This window comes from Mustelus asterias, chromosome 8, assembly GCF_964213995.1.
Source record: "Mustelus asterias chromosome 8, sMusAst1.hap1.1, whole genome shotgun sequence".
NCBI lineage: Eukaryota > Metazoa > Chordata > Chondrichthyes > Carcharhiniformes > Triakidae > Mustelus > Mustelus asterias.
The window spans coordinates 72,277,189-72,289,388 of record NC_135808.1 but is presented as its reverse complement, the minus strand read 5'-3'; the positions used below and the strand labels follow the sequence as shown (position 1 = coordinate 72,289,388).

Here is a 12,200-nt window from a genome sequence, read left to right as displayed (position 1 = left end):
GACGGGCTGGTTAAGACAGTTACTTCAATTTGGCACAGGTCACTGGCTATTTCCACAAGAGATGCCGTTAGCAATCCAAAGCCCCTGTGGAGATCAGTGATCAAACACAACTTGATCCCAAATTCACGTCTGTCACTTCTAGTCTCATGTCAGGTTTTAAGTGGGAGCAGTAGGGTGGGAGGAGTACAGCACAGGACCTATCCTGGGCACTTGCTGTTTAAATTTACAAGTGACACACTTATCAAAGCTTATCTGGAAAATACACAATAATTTGGAAGGAAAAAAAGATTATCCTTTTCGAATCATCGTTGGAGTTGGATTCCAAATGCACCAAGTAACAGACATTCACTTACATTTCAAGGGAGATCATTATTTTATTGTTTTTGTTCTAAGGAAATCTTTTTCAATGTTGCTTTGGGTCTCTGATATAATAATCCAACCAATTTTGTATCTAATTTTAAAACTGGAATACAAAATGGAATGCTTTATATTTAGACAAACCCCTTTCTAGAAGGAAGGTCCCAATCCCTCACACATCAAATACTAACTGAGCGTGTGGTTGGAGTATAAATCTGGTGTGTGTTTTTGCATCATATTTGATCCCAAAGCATTAAGCCTATTTACTGTCAAAAAAATAGTCTGAATCACACCAAGCACTTAAAGACAGGCTTGTATTTCCAATCTTAACATAGTATTCCACTTAATCACTTGATGACTGTCGTTATTCACATTGTTCATTACAGGGAGATTGGGTGTAATTTCCTTTGCTTTTTTTTGAATTTTAACTCATTCCTTGTGTATTCAATCGTCGCTACAAATCTCCATCAGAGATCAAAATGCAACTTCCGAGTACAGTCATTCAAAACAATACCTTAAGCCTACTCCTTCCATTCACTGGCTTCAAGATTCATTTCATACCTCCTCAGAAAATGCATAAGTATTAGTAATTAGTATGACACAGCATATTCGATGGGGTTTTGATGCTCTGCGGGTTTTCCAATTACCTGGCCTCCATGAAATTGTCTGAAGGTCAGTTGAGCTGATTCAAAGGAGGACTGAAACTTGACCTGCCACAGAAGCCACAGCTGTCGACACTCGCAAGTGACAGAGTTCAGTGGGAGCCACGGCACTGAGCTGTAAGAATGAATCATCAGCTTTGCTGCAATTAATTCCACTGATCAAAAAAAAACCCAAATCATTAGCTGTTCAGAAGTACAAACATTTGGCTTCCTCTCGGGCGCGATCGGAAACCCTGTCCACAAGGCCGATAGGACAACTCAAACAAGTTAGCTTTCTGTGCCTGGCAAGGCAGCAACCATTTATTGCAATGTCCTGTCACAGAGGTTTTTTTTGTGATGGAGAAAGTAGTTTGGAAGAGTACCTTGATTCAATCCTGTCATTTGTAAGGAAGCAAATTGTCTTCATGGCGGCCACCATCCAGATATCGCCAGCTGACCCTCACCTAACTGAGCATTACCTTTTCCAACTCTTTGATATAATCCTGGAGGTTTCATTGCATGACACATAAACACCCACCCAGTTAAGGAATCTTTACCACCACCCCCTCCTGTAATCACCCCTGCCATCTACAACATTTTTCTAACAAATAGAAGGATTTTTATAATAAAAGAAAAATCAATTTTTGTAACACCTGGAACCCACACCCACATCTCTCCTTCGCTCCCCCCCCCCCCGCCCCCCAACAACCCCCCATACTCCCCACCCACTGTTTTCTCTTGGATTGCTTACAGTAATGTCTGGATTAATCCTAAGCGCCTGGAAACTGCAGGCGCTTAAGTGCCTGCAGTTGGCAACCTTCCCCAGAATGCACATTGGAATTACTAAACATGTTCAAAGCTAAATACGGCGGACACAAGAATTCTGAAACACCAACAGAAAACACCAGCAAGTTGAGGCCTGTGGAGAGGAAGAGATAATTATGTTGCTGATACAAATCTTTCTTCAAAATGGATGAGGGTCTCAATAGATACTGAATGGGCTTAATAGGGGTGGCATGGCGGCACAGTGGTTAGCACTGCTGCCTCATAGCTCCAGAGACCCTGGTTCAATTCCGGAGTGACTGTCTATGTGGAGTTTGCATGTCCTCTTTATGTCTATGTGGGTTTCCTCCAGGTGCTCTGGTTTCCTCCCACAGTCCAAAGATGTGCGGATTAGATGATTTGATTGGCAATGTTGAATGGCCACTTAATGTTCCAAGATGTGTAGGTTAGGTGGATTAACTATGGGATATGTGTGGTGATAGGGCAGGGGAAAGTACCTGAGTAAGATGCTCTATTGTAGAGTTGGTGCAGACTTGTTGGGCTGAATGGCCTTCTTCCCCGCTGGAGGAATTCAATGATTCTATGAAGTGCATTTGCATTCTCTGGGGGATTTTTTTTTTCTGCTTTCAAAATCTGCCTTTTACTTTTAAGGTTGACCCACACAGATTTCATTTTTTTTATCTCATCAGATTCCTGCAGCTCCACCCTACAGTGTGGGCAAGTGTTGAGAGTGGACTTCTTCATGGCTATGATCGATGTTGTCCCATGGCTGGCCAGCAGGAGGTGCACTTCTGCCACTGTGGCTTGGAAGCAGGCATTCCCCACCTCAAAGTAAGTCGCTCTGTGCACTTGGTTCAATAGGTTCCTGTCAGCTTTGGGGGATTTTGTCTACTCTGGAGTTTGAGCCTATATATTAGGCATCATGTCACTGGCACGTGACCTTCAGGTTTCTCTCCAGATTCACTACCCTATAATTTCAATATAATGGTCACTCTACTTGCACATTATACTAAATAAGGTAAACCAATCCGTTTGTATAGAAAAATACTAGAAATCTGAAACCAACAGTAAATGCCGAAATACTCAGCAAGTCAGGCAGCATCTGTGAAAAGAGAAATAGAGCTAATTCCATCATCTTTCTTCAGAGTCTTTCAACAGATTTCCACAACTTTTAACAGCTCTGATGAAAAGTCATCAACCTAAAAGAGCAATGCTGTTTTCTCACTCCATATGCGCTGCCTGACCTGCTGAATATTTCCAGCATTTTTTCTTGTTTCCTTTTCCTTCTGTTCCATGATTTGGTTTGAAAGTCTGACCTCTCCCTATAACCGTTTGGAAAATCTAAGAACAATTTACAAAGTTGACATGCAGAACTGCCAATCGAATGCAATCTGAATTGGCAGCTCGCAATAGCTTTTTAATACATTTTCACAACTTGAACATTGTTCCCTCCCCAAACTTTAAATCGGACTCTGGCTAGAAAGTGCAATCATTCAATTTTGACAGGGTTAGTTATTGGGCTAAATCTGACCACAAAATGGCAGCGTTGTTTCCGGCGAGAAAACTGGCTTCTTTTCCCCCCAGATCCAACTACACTCTGCCCAAAAAAAAATCAAGGGGCGTGTTTCACGCCATCATACAGAGTGGGGCGGGACCTCCACACACCAGCAAAATCTGGCTGCTTTGAGATCGGGCGCCATCAACAAAAGGCACTCCGATCATAACCTGAGTAACAGCCCCCACCCCTTCTCCCTCTGATCAGAGTCAGCACTTCTCTACCCCTCCCCCCAAATTATCAGCCCCTTTCCCCAATCCCTCCCAATCATTGACTCCTTCCCCCACTTCCCCATTCATCGGCCCCTTCTTTACCTCCCCCTATCATCGGCCCCTCCCACCCATTGGCTCCTTCCCCCAATCCCCCCTCGCCTTTCCAATCATCAGTCCCTTCTCTACCCACACCCCCACCGATCATCGACCCCTTCCCCCCTCCAGTCATTGGCTACTATCCCCTCCCCCCCCTCCGCCATCAGCACCGGTTCCTCCACCCACCCACCCACAGTCTGAGCTGGCACCCACCTCCACCCATCGCATTGGCTTGTTGTCAACATACGGCGCTGGGTCAATATCTGGTGAGGGGGCGGGTTAATTATATTAAAATCTATTCAAATGCACGTAAAACAAATTCACGCCAATTATGGGCGTGAACCCTGATGACGCCACCGGCGAGGGATGGGGAAGATCCAAAATCGCATTCTCACCGGCGAGAACTGCAACTTCTGCATCTTGAGACCCCACTGGCAATCGCACAGATGGCGAGCGTGGGCTGAAGATTGCCCCCACTGTTTTCAACATATCCTTTAAGGACCATTTGGTATCTAAAGGATCTTGAACATATTTTCACCGATTTGAGTGCCAGCTCCTGATGCATTGTACCTGAATCTTCCTGAAGAAACAAGGTAGGGAAATTGTATCTTTGAATCATGACCCTGGCAGCTGAACACTCGCCAAGACATCAAACTTTGGGTGTGAGCAACGGTTCTCATCTCTCTTGTGGAGAACAGTGTTTATGCTGCTTAAAAGTTCTGTTTGAACTTGATAACTATGAAGAAATTATTCCCTGTGCTTGATGGATTTAAAGCTCTCATGTCAGCTGACAGGCAGCGAGCGGCTAGATCAAAACCAACTGTGATAACATAACCACTGAGCACTGACATCTTCTATCATCCTCTGAGCATGAACATTCCCTTTGGAATAGTGTCAAAGACAAGTTACTATTGGAAAGAATGCACTGGGAAGTTCCAGTAATGATGTGGAGATGCCGGCGTTGGACTGGGGTAAACACAGCAAGAAGTCTAACAACACCAGGTTAAAGTCCAACAGGTTTATTTGGTAGCAAAAGCCACTAGCTTTCGGAACAGGCTGTTCATAGAATCATAGAAACCCTACAGTGCAGAAGGAGGCCATTCGGCCCATCGAGTCTGCACCGACCACAATCCCACCCAGTCCCTACCCCCACATATGTACCCGCTAAACCCTCTAACGTACACATCCCAGGACACTAAGGGGCAATTTTTAACCTAGCCAATCAACCTAACCCGCACATCTTTGGACTTAGTCAGGTGGGTGGGAGTTCTGATCACAAACAGGGCACAAAGACACAAACTTAATTTACATGAATAATGATTGGAATGTGAGTCTTTATAGCTAATCAAGTCTTAAAGGTACAGACAATGTGAGTGGAGGGAGCATTAAGCACAGGTTAAAAAGATGTGTATTGACTCCAGACAGGACAGCTAGCGAGATTTTGCACATCCAGGCAAGTTGTGGGGGTTGTTGTGATCTCCAGGTAAGCGTTCTCCAAGGCGGCCTTCACGACACATGACAGCGCAGAGTCGCTGAGCAGAGACTGATAGCCAGGTTCCGCACACATGAGGACGGCCTAAACCGGGATCTTGGGTTTATGTCACACTTCTGTAACCCCCACAGCTTGCCTGGATGTGCAAAGTCTCACTAGCTGTCCTGTCTGGAGACAATACACATCTCTTTAACCTGTGCTTAATGCTCCCTCCACTCACATTGTCTGTACCTTTAAGACTTGATTAGCGGTAAAGGCTCACATTCCAATCATTATTCATGTAAATTGAGTTTGTGTCTTTGTGCCCTGTTTGTGATCAGAACTCCCACCCACCTGATGAAGGAACAGCCTGTTCCGAAAGCGAGTGGCTTTTGCTACTAAATAAACCTGTTGGACTTTAACCTGGTGTTGTTAGACTTCTTACCAGTTCCAGTAATCCAGGAAAGGCTCTTGGTGATGGTGGGTCAATTGAGCACCTCAAATGGTGGTCAGTCTTTTTTTTTTGTAAATTAATTTTCAACCCCTAAAGAGAGCATTCCACACACAAATACAATAATATTTGAATCAATTTTGCTTTTTTTAGCAAGCAATTGAATATCTTAATTATGGCAACGTAAAGGGGATGATGTTAGCCAACTGACCAAATAAGAAAACTGTGGTTTCAAGCCCTTGTCCGGAGAACTCATGCATAAAACTGAGACAGACATTCCAATGCAGTGCTGAAGGAGTATTGCTGTCAGAGGTGTCACCTGGCCAAATGCAGGTATTGTAGGGGGTGAGGGGGGTGTGAGAGAGATAATTGTATGCCAGCGTAGCTTGGCCAAGATTCTGCCCTAATTATCACTACTACAAACAAAGTAACAGGTCATTTCTCTCATTTGTGTGGGAGAAATGCTGCCTTTCAGTTGCCAGATTTTGTTCACCTATTGTCCACAGAGCATCAATACATGGTGGCACAGTGGTTAGCACTGCTGCCTCTCCAGGGACCTGGGATCGATTCCCGGCTTGGGTCACTGCCTGTGCGGCATCTGCACATTCTCCCCGTGTCTGCATGGGTTTCCTCTGTGTGCTCTAGTTTCCTCCCACAGGCCGAAAGACGTGCTGGTTAGGTGCATTGGCCATGTTAAATTTTCCCTCAGTGTACCCGAACAGGCGCCTGAGTGTGGCGACTCGGGGATTTTCACAGTAACTTCATTGCAGTGTTAATGTAAGCCTGCTTGTGATGCTAATAAATAAACTTAAAACTTAAAATATTTAAGCATCAGAAGTAATTCACAGATCTATGAACTGCTTTAGGATATATTTAATTGGAAGCCTTTCCATCTATATTTATTTTAATGCACAATTTATTTTTAAAAGGATTGGTGTCGGGTATTCAGATAAAACAGAAGTAAACTCACCAGAAAGAAACTTTGATCAGTGTCTGTAATAAAATGATAGTTCACATCCCATGAATCCTCCTGTGTGTCGACATTTTAACAGCTGTGCTTGCTGCCAATGGTGTGCCTACACATTTGTACGCCACACTAAACTTAATCTCTCATTTGGATATCATATGCTAACCTACAGTATCCTGAGGATAAGACAAATCCCGATCCTATTTCTCTCCCATATCAAAATATTAATGGTCAATAACAGAGCGAAAATAGCTTTTTAATCCAGGACCACAGGTCAAAATCAGCTCACAGATCACGGTTATAGAAATTAAAGCCATACACAATGCTGTGATTGGTGTGATTGATATCCTGCACATGTACCGACCGGTGCGTATGCGCAGGTGTGTATCGGCGGCCATCTTTGTGGCCATCCCGCATTGTTTATTTCCAGCTAATCGTAAACACTAGGGTCGAGGATTTTTCCGGATATCAGCAAAGGCCGATATCAGGTGAGAAAAGAAGCGTTGAAGCGGCCGACAGCAACGGTGGCTTTCTCCGCAGCACTTCGAAATAAATAAGTCACGGGTTCCACGATATATAGCTGGCGGAGAGACCACTATTAAACAACTCAGACAGCTGAGGATCAGAGCACTATTTTTAAAGGCTGCCCCAGTATAGAGTGCGCAAACCAGTTCATCCGAGAAACGCACCCCCACCTCCCCCTACCGGCACAACTATAGCACCCCCCGTGCACTACCCATCACTGCCCATGCCCGGATCCTTGGTACTGCCTGGACACTACATGGCTTGCCCTCTTGCACTGCCCAGGGCCAGCACCCAGGCAGTGCCTGGCATGACCCTCTTCCCCCCTGAGCGCTGCACTCACCTGAGCTCCCCTGGGAGATCTGGTTGCCAGGTAAATGCCTTCAGAGACCAGTCGTGATTCACACCGTTCTGATGTCATGCCTCCGTGGATGGATTTTCTGGCAGTGCTAAGGGTGTGGGGCTGATTCTGTCATAGGACCCTGACAATTACATGATGATTTATCATAATGTTTTTCCCAACGTTGAACATTACTAACAAGGGGACGTGGAGACAATTGCATCATGTGGGTACGCTGACGTGAGACGTGACTTTGCCATTCCTCGCGATATTTTCCACTCCTGCCACCAATCCCGCCCACCACTAACGTGAGCGGAAAATCCCGACCCAGTGTACAGGTGCGTTGGAATGCATACAGGATCCTGGGAATGGAACTGAACTCTTTCCTTTCCTTCTGCCTTCCCTATTCCACAGCATAATCACCTGAGTGAACATAAAGCAGTTCCGTGGAGTTGGCATCACCATGCGCACTAAGTGCTTTTCAAAGAGTTCCTCCTGTTCAGGGCTATTCAGTTCATGGAATGCTGTAGATTATATCACAAGAGGAAAAAGCCTCATTGCCGTTTATTTTTTCCCTTTTTTCAAATTGAATCAAACATCTTCCAGCCTCCAGCATTTCCAACTAAAATAAGAAACAGGCAAATATTTGCAACTTTGCGGCAACGCGTAACACAAAGAGATGCTTTTAAAGCTTTTTGTTTCATTACAATGCCTATTTGAGGCTGGAAATAACCGTTACAACATATCTTGTGTCTGGGTCACCATAACCTTTAAGATCATGCCATACAAGCAACAGCCCAACAATTCCTTTATTATTATACACTGAACACAAACTAGACAAGTGGAAAATTTAGGTCATATCTCATTGTCAAGATGGATGCAAACCACCCACCGAAACAATGATTTGCTGTGATTCTCATATACTGTTTTTATGAGCCTTATACAGTGGTCTACACATGTACCACACATGCTCAAACGCTCACACGTTCACTCAACACTATACAAAGAGAGGTGTACTTATAGGACATTCCATTGAACACTGACGCCACCTTACACAAAGCTATCATACTGACCAACTAGCTGACACCCATGTCACAAATCCACCTAACAAGCCCATTCTATTCTCTACAGACATCATTCCAACCCTCCAGGCAGACAAAGCGATTTTCACCCATTTACTTTTGCATTAGTCAGAGGTTTTTCCTTCTGAACTTCACTGAAAAGACAATGTCCTTTTTGTTTACATGCTGTGCGCACTGGGAGTTTGCAATTATTTCAACAGATGCCTTTTAAAACCCAGAAACAGAATCGGTCACGCTAACCTACTTTTACCATAAACAGGCTGTAATCATGCAAAACAGCATAATTCACATGTGCTGTGGTCACCCTGTATGCCATCTAACCACAGAGATCCAAGCTGATGAAAACTGCTGTGTGTTAAATATTCTATATGGATTCTGCCTTTGTGTGTACATTTTAAATACATCCTTTCAACATTTGTATGATTAATCATCTCTTTCCTTTGTGCAGATTCCAGACCTATCCACAGGCAACGTAGTGTATTATTCAAAACGCATGCCATTTGAAAAGGAATTTCTTTGTAAGGTGCTTTTCTTGCTGTCATTATATATTTAATTGCCTTAACTTTCCATTCTCAATGCTTGAAATTTTTGGGGGCGAAAAATGTCTTTTCAGTGAGTACAATCAATCATTGCCTTCTCATAGTTATGGGTACATTGTGAGCATAAAAGATTTTAATAGCCAGAGATTTATTTTTCAACAAAACCATCCTACAACCAGTTATTCAACTGCAGGAAAATAAGAAACAATCAGAGGTTCGATGGATTCACCTGGTTCTGAATTTTCACCCTTTTTATAGATGTTTACTGTCTGGGCACCTTTTCAGCAAGAATTAAACTGCTAAAGAATTGCAGTCTGCAGACCAAGAAGGGGTTAGGCTTCTCAGTTAGAAGTTGCACCGATTTGGATAGTTCCCCATTTAAAATTCTAATGCATTTGCTGATGGTTTCAGGGAACATTCAACGCTGTCGGTGAGTTTGATGCTATTGGAGAAACCATCGACCGTTGATTGTACCTTGTAGCCAGCCTCCTCCGCCTACCTGCCTTTGGGACAGTTCAGCCAAGCCGCTTGGTCACAAACACATTTGCTATGATAGGAGCTAACACAAACATAGTAAAATAATTTCAGGGAATGCCAGAAAACAAGTGGCAGCAAAGGTCACAATCAACATTCATTGCTGTCGGTGGGTTCAACGATATGGTAAAGCTCGCTGACCAATGAATGCAACTGTGGCCCAGATTTTAGCAATGGCGCCAATGGAATTGATATTGGAACGAGGCTGGACTGCGATAGTTTATGGTCCAAGGATGGGGTTTGTACAAAGAAATTAGCCTTATCTGGGCTTCGTATTCTGTAGTGTGTGGATAAGACATCAAATTCAGTCTGTGATTTGTTCATAAGTGACTGTGATGAGCAAACCCCCATCTCAATTGATAGAATGCTTGTTTAGGCTATTACATTTATTTTTGAAATGAGGTTTCAGTGCTTTGTTCAAATTTCCTGAAAGACTCAGTCTGTGCAGCTGAGATATTCCGTTCAGTTAGGAAATGGTGATTACAAAAGAGTGGTAAAGCCCAACTAGGCATCTGTATAGACATCGTTGTGAAAATGGCTGATTCAACAGCCTTTCCAAATACTTCACTATTGAGAAAAGATACTAAATTCTCATGCATTACAAAGCAGCCGATACAAATTGGGATGGCCATTTGCCAAGTCATGGCGTAGAAATCACTGAACCAGCCTAAAGCAAGCAAGGATGCATTGAAATAAAAGTAAAATATTGCAGATGCTGGAATCTGAAACAGAAACAGAAAATGCTGGAAAATCTCAGCAGGTCTGACAGCATCTGTGGAGAAATAATAGACCCAACGTTTCAAGTCTGGATGACCCGTCGTCAGAGCTAAGAGCAAAGGTTTTCTTTGCTCTTAGCTCTGATGAAGGGTCATCCAGATTCATTAGTTCATAAGATATAGGAGCAGTATTAGGCCATTCGGCCCATTGAGTCTGCTCCATCATTCGATCATGGCTGATATGCTCCTTCTCCCCATTTTCCTGCCTTCTCCCCATAATCCTTCAACCCATTACCAATTAAAAATCTGTCTAACCCCTCCTTAAATTTACTCACTGTCCCAGCATTCACTGCACTTTAAGGTAGTGAATTCCACAGATTCACAACCCTTTGGGAGTAGTTTCTCCTCAACTCTGGTTTAAATTTGCTACCTCTTATCCTAAGACTATGACCTCTCATCCTAGAATGCCCCACAAGAGGAAGCATTCGCTCCACGTCGACTTTATTCATAACTTTTATCATCTTATTTCCCTCAATTTGATCTTCCCTCATTCTTCTGAATTCCAGAGAGTGTAGGCCTAAATTGTTCAATCTCTCTTCATATGGCAAACCCCTCATCTCTGGAATCAATCTAGTGAACCTCCTCTGAACTGCCTCCAATGCCACTACATCTTTCCTCAAATAAGACTCGAAACGTTGGGTCTATTCTTTCTCCACAGATACTGTCAGACCTGCTGAGATTTTCCAGCATTGTCCGTTTTTGTTAAGGGTTCATTGAAAATGAAGTATCTTAACAGTTGATCCCAATTGGACTGGATCATAATCCCTTTCGATCTCAACCATTTACCTCAGCTTTTCGCTGGGTTCGTGCTGGGCTTACCCTCCTTAGGGTTGGTGCTCCCACTTCACAAAGAGAACAGCCTCTTCTTTTTGCCACAGCTCCCCGGTAATACTGCCTAGCATTATCAGCTGAACATCACCCGCGTCTCCAGGAATTCCAGCTGACTTCACAGAACGCACACATCTTTTATTGAATGTTTTCCTTCACTGAGTTATATATTTTTATGTAATGAAATTGTTACAGAAAATAAACTTTGGATTTGTCTTTAAAAACAGCCCTCCTCTCTTATTCTACACATGTGCCAGATGGCACTGTCATACATGTCAGATGATGATAATGAAATGCTTGTGGTAACCTTTTTAAATAGACAGACTGATAAAGCAAATGTGCTTTGCTGGTATTTCAAATAGTTTTGGGAGCTTGCTGCCAAAACAAATATTTAAAAGCGTCAAACTATATGATAGCACATTCAGCAGAGCTCATTCTAGACCGCTGGAACTGAGATACAGTGAGGCAATCTTTTTAATCTGGTATCATATTCTTTTGCTTTTCTTTCATGCGTGACGGCTAACTGAGTCAAGTTCTATAAAACACCACCTACCTTGTTTTTCTCTCTCTTTTCCCGAAGGCTGCTTCGTTTAAAAAGCACTTTAGGGAGGCCTAAATTCATGAAAGGAGTTATATAAATGGAGAGGTCTCTCTTCTCTTTGGTTTCATAGAATCCATACAGGGCAGAAGGAGGCCATTCAGTCCATCGAACCTGCACCAACAGCTATCCCACCCAGGCCCCATCCCCTTCACCCTACCTAGTTACCCTGCTAGTCCCCCTGACACTAATGGGCAATTTAGCATGGTCAATCAACCTAACCCGCACAACTTTGGACTGAGGGCGGGTGGGAGGGAGAAACCGGAGCACCTGGAGGAAACCCACACAGACACGGGGAGAATGTGCAAACTCCACACAGACCATGACCTGAGGCCAGAATTGAAACCGAGTCCCTGGCGCTGTGAGGCAGCAGTGCCACCGTGCTGCCCCATAAAGCGACCGCAACAAACCCTTCAGTTTCCCACAATCTTCCGAGACCCGGAGCCTT

General features: G+C 43.7%; 1 long non-coding RNA gene across 1 annotated transcript in view; it reads left to right on the top strand.

The window, feature by feature from the left end:
* Window positions 1–11,373, top strand: part of LOC144497901 (uncharacterized) — a 76,766-nt gene extending 65,393 nt beyond the window's left edge. The window contains exons 4-5 of the long non-coding RNA XR_013498573.1: window positions 2,471–2,612; window positions 8,926–11,373. This is a non-coding gene — a long non-coding RNA (uncharacterized LOC144497901). The remainder of the gene's footprint in view (window positions 1–2,470; window positions 2,613–8,925) is intronic.
* Window positions 11,374–12,200: the final 827 nt, after the last annotated feature.